We start from the raw sequence: 20375 nt of genomic DNA on the forward strand, positions 1-20375 counted from the left end.
ATATACCTTTTTGTGTTTCTTTGTTACATATGACGTGGTTATGTACTTATACATCCCGTCATTGTGTTATTCTGCCATGGTAAATTTTTGTTTTTCATATTTGTTTGTTTTTTCTGGTGATTAAGATAATATTACAATGTTGACTGCTGTACCCCCATATTTAACATTTTTACCTATCATGGCTGTTTGTTTTGTTCACACATCGTTGTCAATATAATGGAATTTTATATTGCTGTCATACAAGTGAGAGGTTTCTCTTACGAAAAAAACAGCTTTAATCCATCAGGGACGACCTTGCAAATAGCAAAATCCATCGAGTTCAACTTTGACTGACAAAGTTCAAACCATAATGTCTTCATAATTTGCTACCAACCTAACATAAACGGATATATCATATCAATCATAGAACACCGGCTCCTAAACTGATGCTACTTTCGGTTAGAAGCAATCTTCTGCCAGTGATATCGACCAAAATTAAGTATATTATAAATGAACACAAATTTTTTTTTAATAATTTAATAAGGCCGATGCATTTTTTAGGATTAGCCTTCCTCATAAACGCTCAAACTCATCAATCCGAAAACCTAGAATGTATGTGTACTTGAATACGTTAGGGAGCTATATGACAAAACAGGACATACAAGGTTTAGCTTAATTAATCTATGGTCGACCTTTTCCAAGATTGTTGAAACCTTATTTTTGTAATAATTGAATCAGATTAAGTCTTATAGTAAGCTTCAAATATATTAACTGCTGTAGACTTGGTGAACTTTTTTGTTTTGCGATTGTCATTCAAGTGAGAGGTTTAGATAACTGTAAAACCAGGTTTAATCCACAATTTACTACATATGGAAATGCATATACTAAGTCAGGAATATAGCAGCTCTTTTCTATTCGTTTGAACTTTTGATTTTGCCATTTGATAAGGGACTTTCCATTTCGAATTTTCCTTTGCATTCGGTATTAATGTCATTTACTTTTTGGTAGTGTTAGTACTTTAGGCTTGGTGTGTATAGAGCTCTACTCAGTCTATTTTGTGAACGTTAAAAGCCGGTATTTTCATATGAAAACATGAATACACAATGAAATCAATCGTTTTGAAAAGATATAGTTCAAAGAAAAACAAACTGGTTATTAATGAATCCACCAGCTGAAATTCTGCTTCATCTGTCACTTCTGCTAGATATCCTCCATAAGATACACAGTATTTCTACAATAATCAATCAGATTTTGATTCTCTGTTAAAGAATTACAGAATTATAAAAATTACGGAAAGCAACATAAAGTAAAACGACTCATGTTCTTGTGAAAGTTCTGGCCTTGCGGTCATAAAACTTTGGAGCAAGATTTTTGAACTCAGACTCAAGAATCAACCAATCAAAATGCTGGATTTCATGTTTCGAGCATGATTTTTGTGCTCCGAGCACTGAGCAAAGTTTTATGACTTCAACCCAAGAAGTTCCTCATCTTCGAATAACAGTACAATGATAAAACATCGGTGAAGAGTTGAATTCTTGTTGACATTTTTTCATACTTTTCATAAATGTTGCATTGATACATGTGCAAATTAAGAAGAACCTATTGTTCAAACAGACATTATCCTCAGACAATGTTGACCTTATATGAACTAATATTGTAAAACAACCCATAGTCAGGTATATTTTTGGATTTCCATTTAGGTTTCTATCGTTTCTGATAAATTAAAACGGAGAAAAGTGCAGCAGACGCACACTTTTGATTTTATTTTCATTTTAAATGTATGTCTTTGGTGATATTCTATCGGAACAAATATTAATCACTGCAGAACTCTTTAGCATACCCATTATTGATCCAATTTGCACGTGATTTATAAGATCAGTTAATATGCTAAAAACTAGCGACAAAAATTGACTTGATAATAAAATCATGTGTTTCAGACAAACTGAAACTAGCTATTATAAACGGTAGAACGTCATTGTTAGAAAAACTATAAACATGATCAATATCGAGATTCAATGAAATATGTATTTGTGAAGAAGAGATAAACACTTTCCTTGGCTTCTTTTTTGCGGACGCCGAACTATACATTATATATAAGTTTTGAAGAAGTTTTACTTTATCGTTTGAAGTGAAAAATATTTGAATCGACATTTTAAATTGATACAAAAAAAAAATCGAATTTCTGATCTATAGATTTCCTTTCATAAATGAGTCTGAAATATATATCCATAATAAATGCACCGTATCAAATGCATATAAGAGAACACCTACTTATAAACTGTTACGCGTCGCATACTATATATAGAGACATACATAATAAATCTAAACTTAAAAAGGAATTCTTAAAGCCTTCTTAGATTTATTTCCCCGAGGGTATCACAAGCCCAGTAGTCAGCACTTTTTGTGCTGAAATGAATAGTCATTGATATTGTTATATCTATAAATTTACTGTATACAAATTTTTAAATTTTTAGGCTTTTCTACCTCAGGCATAGATTACCTTAGCTGTATTTGGCAAAACTTTTAGGAATTTTTGTTCTCAATGCTCATCAACTTCGTACTTTATTTGGTCTTTTTAACTTTTTTGGATTCGAGCGTCACTGATGAGTCTTTTGTAGACGAAACGCGCGTCTAGCGTATATACTTAATTTAATCCTGGTATCTATGATGAGTTTATTTGACACATTTTAAACTAACTTCATTTCAACAAGTTTAAATTACATGTTCTAAAATAGAGCTAAGAATTGTTTGCATCGTAGTAAATTTAAGTCTTTAAAAAATTTATTAAAAATACGCTATTGAAAATCACTAAGAGCCAATAAATACAATAATTTTGTGTTTTATAAATTAGTGCCTTCAATAAATAAAAGTCGTCATAGAACAGTCTCATTTTCAAACCGGTATTCGAAATGACTCGTTTCATTGCTATTACAACAAATATGTCATAATAACATGACAGAGAGTTTTGTTTCGGAATATTCTAAATAAATATACAAAATGCAAATTTTAGACAATTTCCTAAGCCTGGAATGGCTAATCACAGATAGGTAACGGCGTTATTCTCACAATGACGTCCTACCTCCATAAGCCTGGATATGTAGTGGCTGGTCACATATTATCAATGTAATGCGACTGTCATACGATTGAGATATTTACCTAGCTTTACAACCAGGTTTATTCTACCATTTTCTACATAAGAAAATGCCTTTGACGGTAATTCGTATATTTTCCCTTCGATCTTACTGCCTAAAATTTTCGAGTATCAACGTACTGGCTGTATCATTGAAAATATTAGGCAATATATTGTGTGACGTCATAATTACCGATAAACAGAATAATAGGTAGTTTTGTTTTTGATACTGACTATATCATTTGGAATATCTTAACTCGCCCTATGTATCAAGTCAGGAATATGAAAGTTGTGTTCCATTCGTTTGATGTATTAGACTTTTTAATTTTGCCATTTGATTATGTACTTTCTCTTTTGATTTTTTTGTTGTTGAAAAAATCATTATTTTTGTGATTTTACTTTTCACTTACGGTTGCGTCATCCCAAGATAATGTCATGGTGTTGTCGTAAAAATAGCAACTGTTTCCTAACAACTTCCAGTCAGCAGGACAAACTATAACAGACAAACTATTGTTAACAATTAATTACAATTTATACTGACCGACTTTAAAACACAACACTAGATTATTTTTGTGTTATTTTTGAATGAATGTGTCAACGTCAAAAGCGATGACTGCCTGTTACAAACGCCAAAATGATTGTCAGAAAGGTCAACAAATTCTGTCTGACATTTTTTGGATTCTGTTTTACACCTTCTGATTTTGCATTTGTTCAACCCATTAATTGGTTTTGGCAATTAGCCGGTTGAAACTTGAGGGCTTTACAGGTTTTCCTCTAGTCAATTCTTTGGCAATGCAGTTCATGGGAAACATTTATGGCATGAATCTGTACTCATGGCACTCGGCAATTTGATTAGCAGTTGACGTTGCGGCCGTAAACATGTCTGGCAAATGACGTTGCACAATCAAATTCTGTTGATGTTTCATTGTCACTGCACGTTGATCTGTTCATTGATGGCCAACAAAAAATCTTGTCTACTTGTATCGTTGTCGGGAGGACAGTAAGACGAGTTTCTGAAGTCATACTGTATGGTTGCAGCACATTTATGTTTTCATGTTTACAGTATTCTTAAGGGCTAGCTCAGTTTTTTGGTTTTGTTATTTCTCAGTCTTGGCAAAATGGAGATGCAACATTTAAAAAAAATAAGTAAGGCAAAGGATTGAAAGAACTGTTTCACAGAGCAAAAAAACTGAAACAATCTTTCATGGGACCAAAATTTCGCTTTAAGAAATTCGTGCGACTTAAAAAATTCGGTATGTTCAATAACCACAGGTAAGTCAGATTTTGTTTTTTGTGAGGAGAAAAAGCATGATAAGCATGAAAAGTAGTTGTAAGAGAATCAAAAAAGATTTAGTAAAAACAATCAACAAAATGAGTGTTGCGTTTCTAAAGTCGTTCAGTATATTATGTTACATTTTTTGATAAGTTGTCCCAACTTGCTAAGTACAAATGGCGTAAAACTTTGCAATCCCAAGTTTCCTTTAGTGAGGCAGGTGGCTATTTTTTAAAAGTAAAATAAAACTTTGCAGGAAAACAAAATAGCAAGCGGTGCAAGCTCAATATTTCACATTCCGTTGGATAGGAATGACATCGACGAGACTACCATTATCATAATACAAAAGTTTGCGCTTCATCTTGATTCAAATTTTCAGACGACTATATCATGTATACACATAACACAATCTCTGTATCGTTTTGTTCTATTTACATCACCGCTACTTCTATATCTTTCAAACTTTTTCAATTTGAGCTTTTATTCGGTAAATCTCTCCTTCCCATGGAATTTATTAAAACAAGTTGAATATTTTATGTTGGGATTTGGTAATAGAGAGCAATATATATTATTAAACTGTGAAAACAAAATTATATTCTTTTTTTTTCATTCTGTATTGGTATCTTATTATAAAGTTTCCCATTTTCCGTTTTGTTAAGTTTATATGAGAAAAAGAAGACTTGGCATGAATACCAATCAGAAAACTTTAGATCAAAGAATGAAGTCAGATTTCTATCTTTATTTCACAGTACGACTATACCAACAGATGCGCATATATATCACTGTCATGTTTAAAGTGCGAAATTGTCAAAAGTATATATCGATGCAATTCGATGTTAACTTCATGTTTAACAAATTTTACAAGACACAAATTAACTTTGTTGCATACAGGTAACTTTGTAATCTTCATCGGATAATATGCTTCGAGATTTCTTACAAGGCGAAGGGTAACGTTCCAAACTTGTCTCTTTTTAAGGGCATACGATACAGTTGCAGGCCGAGGTAATGACGTTGATAACTTAAATTGTTATTTACGCGACGTCAAACTGTGATATATCGGGAAAAGATACATTTTTGACTGATTTTTAATACTCAAACTGATTTAACTTAAAAACGAGTTCATTGACCCCTTTTAAAAATGGCATTTGGTTTGATTATGCGAGAAGATTAAGTGTGCCAATTTTCATGAAAAAGTAAAAAGTGCATTTTCTTTAAATTTGATAAATATACAGCAAACAAGTTATTTCTTAATTAAAAATGTATAAATTTTTAGAATACTTATAAATACAGAAATTAAAAATTATTTAACAAAAAACAAGTTGTGTTTATCTTTTAAAACCAAAAAGGTATGTCTTTCTTTCGAAAGAGAAAATACGGCCACAAATCCGAATTTTTAGCAAATATACAAAACTTCGACCTCATTTTACTCAAAAAGTAGCACATGAAGGTATATTTTTTATTACATATTTGATTTAATCAGGTAAACAAATAGTCGATATGGACATTTTCATCAAAATGTAAATACGGGATCTAAGCCGTATTGTATGCCCTTAAACTAACAATGAGTAACACTTATGAAAAGACAAGCATTGGATAACATGCAATGTTTTTCTTACCTGATATTTTTGTAAAAGTCATTCGTCCATTCTTCTTAGTATTTAAATCACAGTTTCCAGTACCAAGTCTCTGATGCAGACGACACATGTTAATCAAATCATCGTAGGTAAAAACATTGCATTTAGCAATTTCTGTGCACAATTGTGCACAATGTATAGCTGATACACAAAAACTGTTTAAGAACGGAGTTTTGTTAACAGATAATGTCCCTACTTGTATACATTTTGTATACGCCCCTAAATACTGTGCCAGAATTACAGAGACGCCGAAATTGTATAAAACAATACAGAATGCAATATAAAGCATTGTAGTCTTAAAATAAACCTCAGTTGAATGAAGTTATCTGGAAAATACTACGATACAACATTTTCATGAGAGAACTCAATATATATGCATCCACAAATATTCATTTAATTGATTGGTCCATTATAATGTTGACCTCTTATTTTCAAATATTTTATCTAAATTTCATCGAGTAAACGACGTAATCAATAAATACGAACGTAAATGATTTTTTTGTGTAAAGGTACTGATAATAATGAAATATTTTAAAAGAACAAAGCAAACATTTCTTTAAAAAAAATAACAGAACATTTATCGGATAGAAAAATAGAAGTGTTTGGATTTTGTTTAAATTGTACTATTTTGTATATTTTTGTTCGTTACAAAGGGACAAATAATATATCTATGTATCATGTGTATTGTGTCAACTATAAGCAACGATATAAAATACTTGAGTGCAAGCACGTTGGATTTTTTTTTCTTTCTTATGCATGTAAAGTTGGGGGTTGATTCTACCATTTCGTAGCTGCGACAATAATAATTCATATAATCGAATAAAATTATTGATTTAAATCCATGTCAAATATTTGTTTTCATGCAGGAATTTTTCATTGTGTTTCAAATAGCACCAACATCATAAATAAACTCATCATAGATACCAGGACTTAATTTAGTATATACGCCAGACGCGCGTTTCGTCTACAAAAGACTAATCAGTGACGCTCGAATCTAAAAAAGTTAAAAAGGCCAAATTAAGTACGAAGTTGAAGAGCATTGAGGACCAAAATTCCTAAACGTTTTAAATGTGTAGAACTGCTAAGGGCACGGTTAAGGTTGTAATGATACTGTTGTAAAGTATTTAGAAACACCGATAAAGCGTAAACGGAATTAAGTATAGATTAACACTATGAACCAAAATCTCTAGAAAGATTAAGAGTTAGTGACAATAACGTTATGGGGGTAAACAAAAACACCACAACAATACAACTCCCTTGTTTTTCCATTTCATTTCAAATTGTTAATTCATTTTTTTCTCATCTTTTCCACACAAAAAAGGTTCTCTTATTGTCTCTCTTCAAAGTATTGCAATCATTCTCATGAGCTGTTTTTGAGGATGAAGACAGAAATCGCATTGGACAGAAAGACACACATTGCAAAGAAAATTGACATTCAATGCACAACTAATTCATTTTCAATATGATTCCTTCATGCTAGTTGTGTTCGTTTTTAGTTTGCTTTCAGCATGTATAGTAATTCGCCGTTTCAGAATCTAATGCATCCTGGGTAATATTTTCAAAAGCGTACACCAAAGCGTTTTGATTGGTTTAAAACGTTATAAACAATGGAAATTCAACCAATGACGTAACGTTATTTTCACTTTAGGGTACGAACAATGAAATTACCCATGATGCTTTAGATTCTGAAACGGTCAATTGCCATCAATCTTCGGTATATATTGTTTATTCTTTCTCGTTTCTCTATTTTGTTTTTTTGCAATTAATATACCTCGTATTTTTTAGCTGAACCTGCTGAATTATCTTCCTATGTAATTTATTGTTATCCTGTTTTTTGCCTTTTTAAAAAAAAACACTTGTGGTTCAACATTCACTCTGTTCAAATCTATATAAATTGATTATGTGTTAAACCTTAAATAGTGTGCATATCTACATACATCAATAAAGGTATACGTTTATTTAACAGGGGATTTTCATGATTAAATTTATCGTGTATATTTAAGTTAAATGACTATCTACTTATGTCTTTACGAAAGTAAACCACAAAAAAGATAGATTTGAAACAGGCGTCATTGACCGAACCTCGTTGTAAATTATGTAAATCTTGTATAATTTACCTTTTTATACTGACCGCAGTCATTGGTTTGCTACTTTTGGGTTATACTCTTAATGCTGAATTCTTTCAAAAATCATTCTGCAAATCAACTGAAATCAATATAACATGTATAATTAAATTTGGTTAAAAAATGAGGATGACCCTTGTTCCTCCTTTTTATTAATATGCTGTTATATCATTGACAGAGCACGGTGAGAAAAATCATATCACTCTCTAAAAGCTCTACGAAGGGGTAGTATCTATTTTTTTTAAATGTTTGATAAAAAGGAAGCACATCAAAGGGTGAATTAGAACACATACGTTAAAAAAATATAAACAATGGAAAAAAATCATGGCACAAAACAGTAAAATAATGACACCTAGCAAATAACAAAGCACTACATCTGCCAAAAAAACCTACAAACTGAGTAATGTTAACCTTACAGTCTACAACATTTGCAAAAAAAAAAAAGAAAAAAAGACTGAGTCATGCTAACATTAAGTCTACAAATACAACATTTGTAAAAATAAAACACCCACAGACTTTTAGTAGTTCTAACCTTACATTCTAAAAAACACAAACAAAACAAAAAAAAACAACACTTAAAGACTTAGTAATGTTAACATTACATTCTACAAAGTACTATATTTGCAAAAAACAACTTAACGACTAAGTAATGTTAACCTTACATTCTACAAAAGTACTATATTTGCAAAAAACACCTAAAGACTGAGTAATGTTAATATTACATTCTACAACATTTGCAAAATAAACCAAAGACAGTCATGCTAACATTAAGTCTACAAATACAACATTTGTAAAAATAAAACACCCAAAGACTTAGTAGTTCTAACCTTACATTCTTAAAAACACAACAACAAAAAAACAAACAACAACACCTAAAGACTGAGTAATGTTAACATTACATTCTACAAAGTACTATATTTGCAAAAAAACAACTTAACAACTGAGTAATGTTAACCTTACATTCTACAAAGTACTATATTTGCAAAAAACACCTAAAGACTGAGTAATATTAATCTTACATTCTACAAAGTACTATATTTGCAAAAGACAACTTAACGATTAAGTAATGTCAACCTTACATTCTACAAAGTACTATATTTGCAAAAAACAACATAACGACTAAGTAATGTCAACCTTACATTCTGCAAAGTACTACATTTGCAAAAAACAACATAAAGACTGAGTAATGTTAACCTTACATTCTACAAAGTACTACATTTTCAAACAAAAACATTATGTCTCAAATCGAAAGCAAGTCACATTTACATTTTAAACATTTATAATTCTGCAATAGCAGCCTGTAAGTAAATAAGAGTCATGAGATTAGCGAAAGATACCGAAGTGAAATTAAACTTTTTATCGAAAACAAACTTAAAACGCAATAACTAAAAAAAGACACAAAAAAAAAAACAATAGTACCGATATCAATATCGACATCAATAATTCTGTTTGGAACTATCAAATAACGTCATGACAAATCATTACAATGCTATTGAATAGTCTAAAATGTGATGTAAAAAAAATATGCTTTATGTCAAAATGCCAACAAAGATCCATAATTGCATTTTTCTCCATGACCGTTTTACAACAGTCCACATGGATCCTAAAATTATAGAGTGAAAATTCTGGTTCAACTTGTCATTTTAATAAACTGAAAACATAAGAATTAAATTGTTTATTAAATTTTTTTTAAGCTTTATATTTTTTTATAGCATGAACTGCACTTGTTCCAGTAAACAGTACTAAAGGGGGTGGACATGAAATTATTTAAGTGGTAGTCCAGCTATTATCATGGTTATGTTTAAGTCCACATTGTTAAATAGTCAAGACAAAACATGACAAAATAACTAGCCAAGCTAAAATTCTTCGAGGGCTGTTATGGATACTAGGCCCTTCTAATTTCCATACCAGACCAACGTTTTGATGAAATGATAAGAGGGGAAACTTACCTTCTGACAAAATTAAGGATTATCTGTTTTGTCTGTTGAACATTGGATCAGGTGAATGACAGTTTTTGTATAAAAAATGCTAAATCTGTCTGTTTTTTTTTTAAATATTTTATTCCTATGTTTATATTTTTTACTACAAATTGATATTTCTGAGTGCAAAGAGTACATGATTATGGTCTAGGATTCGCAACATATAATATCAGTCAATTTTCAACAGATACTCTATGCTAAAATTTTGTTAAGCCTTTTACAATTGTGTCACGACAACTAGACATAGCGGTCCAAGGATCCGTCGTCTGTACATGTGATGGTGGCATAAATATTTGGGTATATTCTGTAAAAAAAACTTTCTGAACCAAGATACAGTACACGATCAAGAACAAAATTATGAAACAATTCTTTTTTAATTATCCGTATTTTATTGATAAATGGGTCTTTTCTGAACAATTTGCATACAGTTTGAGATTCAAATATTTAGCACAATGAATTTGTAAACCTTCATGGATTGTTATGAAACTTGGACAGTCGCTACTCTTCAAGGTAAAAAAAGTACTGAACTGATATCTTTTTTTTTATTTTTTTGTAACGTGGAATATGATTTATACTATCATCAGCTTTAATTTTGCCCATGAAATTAATGTTTTAATACACCTGAATTACAAGTTTTTTTGTTCTGGCATCACTGAAGTAAATGTCAAATAAATTTTGGTAGCTTTTACTTGAGTTATACAGATTATGTATTTTATTTTTTTCATATGGAATGCTTTTATTTTGTATTCATTATAAGATTAGCGATAACTGCTGGTATACATTTTCTTCTTAAAATATCCTGTACCGAGTCAGGAAAATGGCCATTCATATATTATAGTTCGTTTCCGTGTGTGTTACATTTTAGTGTTGTGGTGTAGTTCTCCTCTTAAATTTGATATATTTTCCTCAGTTTTAGTTTGTAACCGGGATTGGTTTCTTCTCAATCGATTTATGAATGTCGAACAGCGGTATACTACTGTTGCCTTTCTTTATACTTTATTTTCTAAGAAAAACAGCTTCATAATCATAGTATTATCGGAAAAAATAAATGAAAGTAACCCAAGATTGAAGCAAAGTAAAATCACAAAAATACTGAATTTCGAGAAAATTCAAAACGGAAAGCCCCAATCAAATGGCAAAATCAAAATTTCAAACACATCAAACGAATGGATAACAACTGTCATAAATATTTAAGTAAAGTATTGTATGTGTTTCAATTCCAGGAAAAGCGATACGCATAACATGTTATGATTAACACTACTATCGATTTGCGACAGTGTTTATATCCGTTTGGTACATACTTTGCAATACATAACGTTACACATGTTATATGAGTACAGTGTAAGGCAGTATGTAGCGGTACTGATATTGTTCTGCGTGGAAGATTAATCTTCCTCTAAATAAATAGCATTGATGGATAAAATTCAGTTTTGCTAATGATAAATTATTTCTAAGATGGAATATGGTTGATGCTATAATCACTTTCTAGTTTATCCACAAAGAGAAAAATACAACATATCTTCAAAATGTCTTTATTTACAATATTTGTTAGAACATAAAATACAAAGAATAAAAATCCTAGCTTGACCCTTGCATATGTTTTTGTTTTCATTCATCTTAAAGATAGTTATTGCAAATGAATTCCAGTTATATTTTGTAATTTGCTTAACTTTGCAACAATCTGTATCAATTATTGATGATGCAAAATTATCCTAAGAATTTATTATACCCTCATTCTTCCATACTTAATATAAATGCAAATCCAGAAAATATAAGAAAAATCCATGCATTAATACAAGAAGCTGCTATTTGTATGCTTCATTTATGGCCATTATGTTTTCTGGTCTGTGCGTCCGTTCGTCTGTCTCGCTCTATGTTAAACTTTTTGGTCAAGGTAGTTTTTGATGAAGTTGAAATCCTATCAACTTGAAACTTAGTACACATGTTCCTTTTGACATGATCTTTTTAATTTAAAAGCCAAAATAGAGTGTTGATTCCAATCTAACATAGAAACAAATAGTGCAATTGGGGCATTTGTAAACTATGAACACATTCTAGTTCTTATTAAGTGTTCCCTTGTTTTTTTGATTTTCAATGACTAACAAAATCACTATCTGTTTTGGAAAAGTCTAGGATGTCAAGATTTAATTTTGTACACTATTTTGAACAGTTGCAAAATTCCTATTAACAGTACTTCGCCGTTATATGTTAAAAAAATCGATCGGCAATCAACCGTAACGAGTTTGTCACAAAAGCTATTCACCATCTTTTAATTAGGAGATTGATTGAAAAATGTGACATACTTATAGATTATCGTTGATCATCTCAACAGCGAAAGTGAGAAAAGCAATCGAGTTGAGATGACCAATGATAATCTGTTTATCGCAATTTTACCTATGACGACATTGTCAATTTCATGTCAATTTCGTTAGCAACACCACGTGGCCTCCTTAGTTTCTACCGATAATTTTTCCATCTCAAGCGAGAACATGATATGAAAATTATCACAAAATAAGATCAAAAGAAAAATGCACAAAATAGCGATAAAACCACGTATTGTAAATCCATTTGTAGTTTCCACGTCTAACAGTAAAATTAAATGTTTCATTTGAGATCTCAGACAGGTTAATAATGGTCTTTGAAAAATTAGTGTAAAATTTAAAGATATTCGCATAGTCATGCATTTCATACCCAAAAAAAAAATCTTTCTGTTTCCAGATTGATATTGTGTCAGCATATCCATGTTATATTGACAGTATTCGATTCCCGTTTCGGGATGAAAATTTCAGGCACTAATTTTTGGCTCTCCCTTGACACCATCTGGTCTTGAGGAAACGATGATAGTCCGTCGGAAGGGGACGATAAATGGCTGATCCGTGTTAAGAGAGAGACATATCTCTTGCACGTAAAAGACACCCTTTAAAATTTCGAAAAAGAGCAGGCTAAAACCGCTACAAGGCAGCACTCGCACCCGCAAAGTGGAAAGGGATTTATATAAGTTGCAAAACTTGTTTCCCAATCCAATATAAATAAATATGTTTAAACTAATATTGACAGTATACCGATATTTCAATCACAACATTACATGTAGTATCTCTAAGCTGCTAATAAAGTACATCACGTATGTAAGATGAAAACAAAACTATAATTATGCACCTTCATTGAATTTTTAAAGCCCATTGAACCAAATGCAGAAAATTTTGAAATATCTATTATCCTTTTTTACCGTCTCTGACAAAGAATTTTTTTATTTCTTTTGTTTAATTTTTGTAGCAAATAATAGGGCTAAAAATAGCAGCAATTATTTCACAAAAACAACACTTTTAGTAATGTTACTGGGAGATGGATGGCAAAGCTAGCAAAAAAGGTTTGCTTGCAGTCATGAGAAATCCACTCAAACGAGGCTTGCCAAATTTGGATTTGCATAATGCTTGAGAGAAAGCGGTAAATTTAAACCTAATTTCTTAAAATATATTTACGGATATATACAAATGACAAATGCAAATACATTTTGATTAAATTTACATATGTTTTTCCCTAATCTGATAAAAATCATTAGAAGAGTTTGGCAAGTAAGGTCGACAGGGATGCAACATTTTATGTGAAACTGCACAATGAGATTAATTATGCTGACTAGGGGCAAACATTATACCAGTTTGGAAGACAATATAAATAGACCAATCAATGCGTTGTTGCGAAATTTCGAATGTTTTAACACACAGAGGGTGTGGTACTTGCCGTACATGGATAGTGAATTTAAATGATACATAAATTAACAAAAAGAAATACCAGCAGTAACTGACATGCCAGCTCCAGACTTAAATTAAACTAAGTGAAATATTATGCCTTCATCATATGAAAATCAAGCACAATTTCTCCCTTTAGGGGTTAAGTATCAGAAGTTCGTTTGAATGCACCTTCCTTGTTCTGATATACATGTAGCTAAATTAGAACTTTGAACATTTGAATCATGTATTTAAATTTAAATCCGTTAATTCCGTTCTTATGCGCTTTAAAGGTAATTGTGAACAAGTAATGTTGTGATTTCCCCCCTGTAGTACAGGTATATAGATATCTACTACTTTGATGAAAATGTTTTAATTTTGACATTTCCTTATAATCTATTAAACTTCGTAGACAATTTCTTTAACATGTTTTACAGAATTTTGACAACATATTTACTTTGACCCTTTAACAAATAAGTATTAGCCTTTCAAAAATGGCTAGTCGTCTCTTAGCTGATGAAAATGGAAACTGCTCTCGCTTTGAAGATTATTTCATTTGCTAGAATAGCCACGTGCATCAATTAACAAATTTTACCATACACGAGGTCACACGTTATGAAGTAGTATATATCGTTTAACGTTGTTGTTTACGAAACTGCAGAAGATTCGGCTATTTATATATAAAACTTACCTGTGTACCAGTATCATGAATATGCATGATTAATGACCAGGCAAAAACTAATTGCTAAAATAGAGAGGACAAATTCGATACTCTACGGGATTGAATGACATTTACTAAGTTTGCATTGTCCTAACCAATCAATAAACTTTGATTATTCACGTCTCGTAATATCTTCCAATCAGGTGGTAAAAAGCATTCACGCACTGACTGCCCATCGTTCAATTCTTAATATCGTCTCCTAGGAGACGATAGAAAATAAAAATTTCCAAAAACAAGAACACACACCAGAAAAAAACGTTGGATATGTAGCAGTAATACAAACAATAGTTTTGATCATTGAGGAACTTAATATTTCGCTTATTATAGAATGTGATTAAAACGTTCAACTGATTCTTATCGAATTATCTCCCTGTAGTGTTATGCTCCACCTCAAGACGCTTCCCCCAAGATTATAAAAAACATAAACAGTAAAAAAAATGAAAATTGTATCCTTTGAAAAAAAAATAGATAAAAAAAATAATATCCAAGTTAGATAGTTCAAATAACACCAATATAAATTTATTCTTATGTTTTACTTCTACATGTATGTTGGTCCCAAGAACCTACATAATTAGTTTTAGTTACAGAGCTAAATTGGATTACGTAATTATGTTTTCTGCTACTGTCTGACTTTTTAAAAGAATTCTTTTAGGTATTAAAACTACACGTTGGCCTCTATAGATGTCTTTCTACCTATATTGATATTACTTCAAAGATAATTTATTTACATCTTAGTGAATCGTGAGATGATTCAAGGGACCAGAAGTTGTACACAAACCAATACATTTCAATATTATATTAGACACAATATCAAGACAAAAGCAACACACCCTTTTATTTGCTAATTTCAATAATGTGGGTGCAATTACATGTATTACATGGTTGGAAGAGCGTATTTATAGCAATCGTATAGTCGTATACTATTAGAATTTTCACAATTCAAGGAAGAAGGAAACTACTTGAAATAAACAAATAAACAGGGAAGATTGTGAAATTCAAATTAATATAAACAGTTCCGTTCAGCTTATATTTGTTGAAGTGGCATTAACCTTATAATCACAAATCCTACTTGAAATACTCTTAAGAGGTGCACTGTTGACGATTGATAGTATTTTGTGGTAATATTAAAGCGATACATACAAAAATGTATATTAAGAATGTATTCTTCTGACTTTTCAGTCTCGTTCAGTCTCGTTAAAATCTCGTTCTTGAATTACTTTCAAAATATGTGATACAAGTGGAAAAAATCAATGAATTTTTAAAAATATTATAATCAAACATAACTCTGTGAAACAATTGTGTATTTACAATGAATGGTTTTTTAGTAATCCAGTTTTCAAATTTTACCACCAATCAAGTCTGTATTTTTAGTCAAAATTTTGAGAAAATGGGTGAGGGGTACAAAAATGATTTTACAAGAACCATGTACATCCCATATCATTTTTGTCTTTTCAAATTTCTTAGATATGTATTTTTTCAATTATTTATAACAAAAAAACTTAAATAATATGCATTTTGTTCTTAAAATTGAGAAAAATCACAAAAATACAAAATTGACAGCATAGTAAATTTTACACAAAAAAGCCTCAAAATATGATCAAACTTTCTTATATTAACACCTACCTATAGTTTTTTTAAGTAAAATTTATTCAGATTGGTTCACTTCATCTTTATAGAAAGTATGAAAAAAAGTTTAATTGTGGAACTGTGATTTTTTTCACAATATTACGCCCAAAAATAGGTAAAAATCGATGAAAAATGGGAAAATCATCAAAATTGCGCATTTTCAAAGGGCCGTAGCAAAAAAAGAAGTGCATCACCATATGATTTTTTCTTCACCAATTATTTTGTTACGGTCTTATAAACCCAAAAAATCAGGTTAAGAAAAAAAGTTTAATTCTAGAAATTTTACACCCTTAACTATGATTTTAACGGTTAAAGTTGAAAACATAGACAAGAATGACATATTGAATGATAATTCGTCAATAACTAGCAGTGACTTTCAAAAATGGTTCAATTTGTCACATAAAAAAACAAAACTTTGATGATACATTACTTTTTGCAAGACAATTATTCTACTTCATTTGGATCCATGCATGCATTCAACAAATCAGTTGGAGTGTATTGCGCATGTGATCAGCATGATGGTATTAACAAAATGTCGGTTACAAAGCTGAAACTGGGAAAGCCAACAAAATGACTAATTTCGTTAAAACATGTTTTAGAACTAAATATTAAACAATGTGTTTTCATCTATGATATGAAATCAAACGAGAAAATATATATACAACTATTGCATATTGCGTGTATTATTTATTTTTGTCTGCTTATATTTATATTTGGGTCACTTGCTAGTCGGCAAACTTTGGAGGTCATGGTTGAATAAATGGCATCTTAACATAAACGTTTACTTCGTTTTACGTTTTCATGCATTTTTTAATTCTTCTCATGAAATTGTTTTGTAGTTCTAATGTACTTTGAAATGTTACAAATCAAATGAGAGATTGGGTCGATAAGATCGAAATCTATTTAAAAGTTAATATCTATTAAAACCTTATTTTAGCTAATTTGCTGCGGAAGACGAGTCCGAGATTATTATGATATTTGTCAGCCTTTGAAGCATTTTATTTAATCGTGTGACGTCGATATAAAAACACACACTAGGGAAGGCAGTTTCCTTCTCGAAATCGTCATCAATCTTTTTCTAGAGAAAAATACGATAGCTTTCGATTCCTTCTTTTTTTTCTCTACAAATATTTACCTTTTATCAACGTGCTAGTGATTTGGAGCATAACGTCCCATGACCTCAGCATGTTATGAAAACGCAGTCAGACATCTAAGCAATATCAGCTTTTGAAAGGTATGCAAGTAATGCACAATAATAAAGGAGCACAATTCGGGCTTTATTTACACTGTGCATATCAGCGATCCTCTGTAACTAAGAGATTTTTAACTCAAGTTAACCAAATGAATGCATGCGTTTGTCCCCTCTGTCCGCGTTTAACAACTTCATTTCAATGAACATAGTGGTCAGTTGTTGTCGTTGGTTAATGTCTGTCATAATAATTTTTCGTGAACGAAAAATTGTTTGGTTATAATTAGGTCATCTTGTTTTTTTTTAATTGACTTGTTTCATATTTTTCATGTCGGGGCTTTGTATGCCGACTTAACTGTATAGCTCTGTTGGGAGGCTGTACCGCTTCCTATAATTGCGTAGGTCCACTTTTTTTTAAATTTGATTTACAGTTGTCTCATTGGCAATTATAAAACATCTCTTTATTTTGATATAAAATAGTAAAACTGAATAAGAAGTGTTTTTTTTTTTCTTCTAGAATTATCTTTATTGCACTTTTCTTTGCCATTACGAAAGTTAATAGACCTAAAGCAGTTGGCGGAGTATCCCATGGAGTTAGACACTAAATAACCAGAACGAGTACCCAGTGAATTCATATATTTATAAGTAGTTAGTAGTACAACTCATAGTTAATACAAACGTATGTGGAAAATATGTAGTCATAGTATTACGGAAAATGTGCACGTGTCTCCGGTTTTGTTTATTAGTTTTATAAAACTTTATAAAAAGCTCAGCTGGCATGATTTCTTTTTGGATATATTTTTTCCTCTACAGCCTGTCTAAATTTTCTATTCTTCAAATTTAAATGTAACATTTTTCTTAAAACTACGGAAATCCGTCGAACCTTTTCCTCCACTCTGCTCTAAACAGTGATAAGAAATAATCATAACCGCAACATATAATTTTCAGGTTGCACATTGGCAAACATATATATTGACGAATCCTACCTGGATTAAAACTAAACCCCACTCATGACGTTTTTTTTTTTTGGTCGCCCGATGACATCTTTTTATCTAGGAAAACCAATGGAAAGATTGAATAACCAGATGAGTTTATACTGATATATAAGCAGCTACAATTAATTCATAAAAATAGAAATTGTATGATCTTGAATAGCACTGGATCAAAATTATGGTTTATTGGTTACTTTTGATTGTCCTTTTAGGTAAGAGATTTTTTTACTTTTTAAAACCAATCGTTGTTATTTTCTTCTATTGTTTAACTTCTTATGATCTTTTTTGTGTCTTTAAGTCAAATTATGTTGAATTTAAAAAATGCATACTTGAATAGACCGTTGGTTTTCCCATTTATATGGTTTAACACTAGGAATTTTGGGGCTCTTTATAGCTTGTTGTTGGGTGTGTGCCAAGACTCCGTGTAGAAGGACGTACCTTGACCAATAATGGTTTACTTTAATAAATTGTTATTTGGGTGGAGAGTTGTCTCATTGGCGCTCACACCACATCTTCCTATATCTATTGATAGCCATACAAAACTGCTTATTTAATGTGTAAATACAAATTTTATGTGAAATGAACATGTGAAGGGTTAATGGCTAACAGTAATGGATTAATTGTTTAAGTAATATAAAATTTAGATTATTCAGATGATTTATTGTTATACATTTATAATTATAAAAACATGATAGGTGTTGATACAGTAAGAAAGTACAGTTCCTACAGTAAACAACTTCAACCTCTACCTCTTTCAACCTCCAAAAAACGTCCTTTTCTATATTTCCTTCGATTTAACAAATGACGTGCTTGTTTTGGTTAGGGAGTTACCATTTGAATTACATGGGAGGGTGTTGGGCTAGGATGAAAAATGTTGTCCTGCATTTTTTTTAGTTGTAAACTCTGCCATGCATTTAATTGTTCACTCCATTCGGTCCTGCCTATTTTTTATTTTATCCTGACGTTTTTTTAAAATAAATTGTCACCCTGTCTTTTTTTGACAAGTTGCTCATGCTCCCTATTTTCAAATTTCACCCTAGCCCCACACCTCCCCCTAAAAATCAAATGGTATCTACCTTTACGTTCTTAATCCTCAATAGTTATTGTAAAATGATATTTATTTTAAATTTAGGATCCTGTAAATCTATTAACGGACTTGGAATACTTGGGAGTCTACTTATTTCCTCTGGTTTATCGATGACGAAGTCGGGAGGAGGATACAGTATTGAATGTACAGTCATAGTAGAAAACTAGACAAAATATCCCCTAACTGACGCAAGAGTTACACCATACTCTGGACACTTATATTCCGCTGCAGTTTCCATAAGACCTGGAGAGAAGGAACAGTTTGTAAGTAAGTGATAGAGAACACACTGTCTTACTTTCACTTTTTGAATACTTGTTTTCTATGAACAAACATTTCTTCCTTAATTTCTATTCGTTTCTTTGCGTGATATCCTTTTTCACTTGAATACAAATTAATGTATTCAATCCGATGAAAAGTTGTTTAAATTAAAAATCAACCGGTTTTGCATAAATAGCGTTAAGTTGTTTATGCAAACAGTTAAATGGGTATATATATGGTTTTCAGATTACACACAAGACTTCATGGTCCCTCTATTGAAGCGCGGGAGTTGCCTCTTGGTTGATAGGAGACGGACATGGGAAACGGGCAGTTGTTATGTGGAGTGTACCCTATTCCCATTGGTTTCATAGCAACTGGCTTGCTGTGGGATTAAATGTAACTGAATCCGGTAATCAAGCACACAAAGACGGGTTCGACCAAATGTATTATCATGAAAGTGGAAGAGGTTTGCATTTCAAGATAAAGATTACTATAATGACACAATCATGATAATTATCCTATCTTTCAAAGACGAAAAATTTGAAATAACCGGAATCATGGGAACAAACTACAAACCAACAGCTATTATTATTATTAAGGCTTTTATTAAGCCTCTTAATGAGACAGATCTTGCACCAGGACTTAAGCGTGAGGAATGA

General features: G+C 31.2%; 1 long non-coding RNA gene and 1 pseudogene across 1 annotated transcript; one reads left to right on the forward strand and one right to left on the reverse strand.

Moving 5' to 3' along the window:
* Window positions 1–926: 926 nt before the first annotated feature.
* On the reverse strand, window positions 927–6191 carry LOC139483593 (uncharacterized). Its single transcript, XR_011655041.1, has 3 exons — window positions 5999–6191; window positions 3520–3602; window positions 927–1210 (listed from the first exon to the last, which is right to left on the reverse strand). It is a non-coding gene; the product is annotated as an uncharacterized lncRNA (long non-coding RNA).
* A 12358-nt stretch (window positions 6192–18549) lies between these two features.
* Window positions 18550–20375, forward strand: LOC139483594 (echotoxin-2-like; annotated as a pseudogene).

The sequence above is a fragment of the Mytilus edulis genome, chromosome 7 (assembly GCF_963676685.1).
Source record: "Mytilus edulis chromosome 7, xbMytEdul2.2, whole genome shotgun sequence".
NCBI lineage: Eukaryota > Metazoa > Mollusca > Bivalvia > Mytilida > Mytilidae > Mytilus > Mytilus edulis.